Consider the following 2,406-nt stretch of genomic DNA (forward strand, 5'->3'; position numbering starts at 1 on the left):
CCCATCCCCCGCCGCTTTCCTTTCCCTCGGGCTGGGAAAAGGTGCAGTCCGGCTGTGACCGCTTCTCCTCCCTCCCTTCCCCCTTTCCTGCTGGTCAAACCCGCCATCCCGGAACAGCCCTGCGGATTAGGGAAGGGATACCTTTGAAACTGATGCCAGGAAAGCTCCGTGGATCAGTTAACAGGAGAGCATAAAAAGCCGGGCCTGGCTCCCCCCGGGCTGCCCCCATCCCTCTTCCTCCGTGTCACCCGCCCTGCCTGGGGCTGCCAGCCCAAACGTGCTCTGCCTTGCCTCATTCATTACATGAGACACATTTTTAGCTTCTCTCTCTCTGCCTCCCCCTCTCTCTGCCTCCCCCTCTCTCTTCCTTTTCTTTCTTTCTTTCTTTCTTTCTTTCTTTCTTTCTTTCTTTCTTTCTTTCTTTCTTTCTTTCTTTCTTTCTTTCTTTCTTTCTTTCTTTCTTTCTTTCTTTCTTTCTTTCTTTCTTTCTTTCTTTCTTTCTTTCTTTCTTTCTTTCTTTCTTTCTTTCTTTCTTTCTTTCTTTCTTTCTTTCTTTCTTTCTTTCTTTCTTTCTTTCTTTCTTTCTTTCTTTCTTTCTTTCTTTCTTTCTTTCTTTCTTTCTTTCTTTCTTTCTTTCTTTCTTTCTTTCTTTCTTTCTTTCTTTCTTTCTTTCTTTCTTTCTTTCTTTCTTTCTTTCTTTCTTTCTTTCTTTCTTTCTTTCTTTCTTTCTTTCTTTCTTTCTTTCTTTCTTTCTTTCTTTCTTTCTTTCTTTCTTCCTTTCTTCCTTTCTTCCTTTCTTCCTTTCTTCCTTTCTTCCTTTCTTCCTTTCTTTCTTTCTTTCTTTCTTTCTTCCTTCCTTCCTTCCTTCCTTCCTTCCTTCCTTCCTTCCTTCCTTCCTTCCTTCCTTCCTTCCTTCCTTCCTTCCTTCCTTCCTTCCTTCCTTCCTTCCTTCCTTCCTTCCTTCCTTCCTTCCTTCCTTCCTTCCTTCCTTCCTTCCTTCCTTCCTTCCTTCCTTCCTTCCTTCCTTCCTTCCTTCCTTCCTTCCTTCCTTCCTTCCTTCCTTCCTTCCTTCCTTCCTTCCTTCCTTCCTTCCTTCCTTCCTTCCTTCCTTCCTTCCTTCCTTCCTTCCTTCCTTCCTTCCTTCCTTCCTTCCTTCCTTCCTTCCTTCCTTCCTTCCTTCCTTCCTTCCTTCCTTCCTTCCTTCCTTCCTTCCTTCCTTCCTTCCTTCCTTCCTTCCTTCCTTCCTTCCTTCCTTCCTTCCTTCCTTCCTTCCTTCCTTCCTTCCTTCCTTCCTTCCTTCCTTCCTTCCTTCCTTCCTTCCTTCCTTCCCTCCTTCCTTCCCTCCTTCCTTCCCTCCTTCCTTCCCTCCTTCCTTCCCTCCTTCCTTCCCTCCTTCCTTCCCTCCTTCCTTCCCTCCTTCCTTCCCTCCTTCCTTCCCTCCTTCCTTCCCTCCTTCCTTCCCTCCTTCCTTCCCTCCTTCCTTCCCTCCTTCCTTCCCTCCTTCCTTCCCTCCTTCCTTCCCTCCTTCCTTCCCTCCTTCCTTCCCTCCTTCCTTCCCTCCTTCCTTCCCTCCTTCCTTCCCTCCTTCCTTCCCTCCTTCCTTCCCTCCTTCCTTCCCTCCTTCCTTCCCTCCTTCCTTCCCTCCTTCCTTCCCTCCTTCCTTCCCTCCTTCCTTCCCTCCTTCCTTCCCTCCTTCCTTCCCTCCTTCCTTCCCTCCTTCCTTCCCTCCTTCCTTCCCTCCTTCCTTCCCTCCTTCCTTCCCTCCTTCCTTCCCTCCTTCCTTCCCTCCTTCCTTCCCTCCTTCCTTCCCTCCTTCCTTCCCTCCTTCCTTAATCACTCTGCTTGGAAAAGACCTTCAAGACCATCAGGTCCCCCCTGGGGGACATGGGAAGAGGAGCCTAAGCTCTCTGCACCTACAGGCTGGGGAGCTGCAGGAGCGTTTGCAGCCCCTCCTGGGACATTCCCTGGTGGCTGGTGGGCACCAGCGCCCTGCCTGCTGCAGAGCCAGGCCTGGCTGCTGCCCCAGGGCTGCTGCTGGAGGGCCTGGCCCCTGCCCTGGCACGGGGGGGCACGCTGGGTGCAGCTGTGCCTGGTGCTGTGCGTGGGACGTGCAGTGCAGGGGGCAGCGGGCTGGGAGCAGGGCAAGGGGTGCAGTGTGCGTGGCACTGCCAGTGTGCGTGGCACTGCCAGTGTGTGTGGCACTGCCACGTGTGGGCTGGGGTGCTCAGTCCAGTGTGTGTGTGGGATGTGTGCTGCAGCCATGCAGTGTGTGTGGTACTGCCATGCAGTGTGTGTGTGGTACTGCCATGCAGTGTGTGTGATGCAGCCATGCAGTGTGTGTGGTACTGCCATGCAGTGTGTGTGTGGTACTGCCATGCAGTGTGTGTGGGGCAGCCATGGAGTGTG

This window comes from Chaetura pelagica, unplaced genomic scaffold (assembly GCF_000747805.2).
Source record: "Chaetura pelagica isolate M959 unplaced genomic scaffold, ChaPel_1.0 scaffold183, whole genome shotgun sequence".
NCBI classification, from domain to species: domain Eukaryota; kingdom Metazoa; phylum Chordata; class Aves; order Apodiformes; family Apodidae; genus Chaetura; species Chaetura pelagica.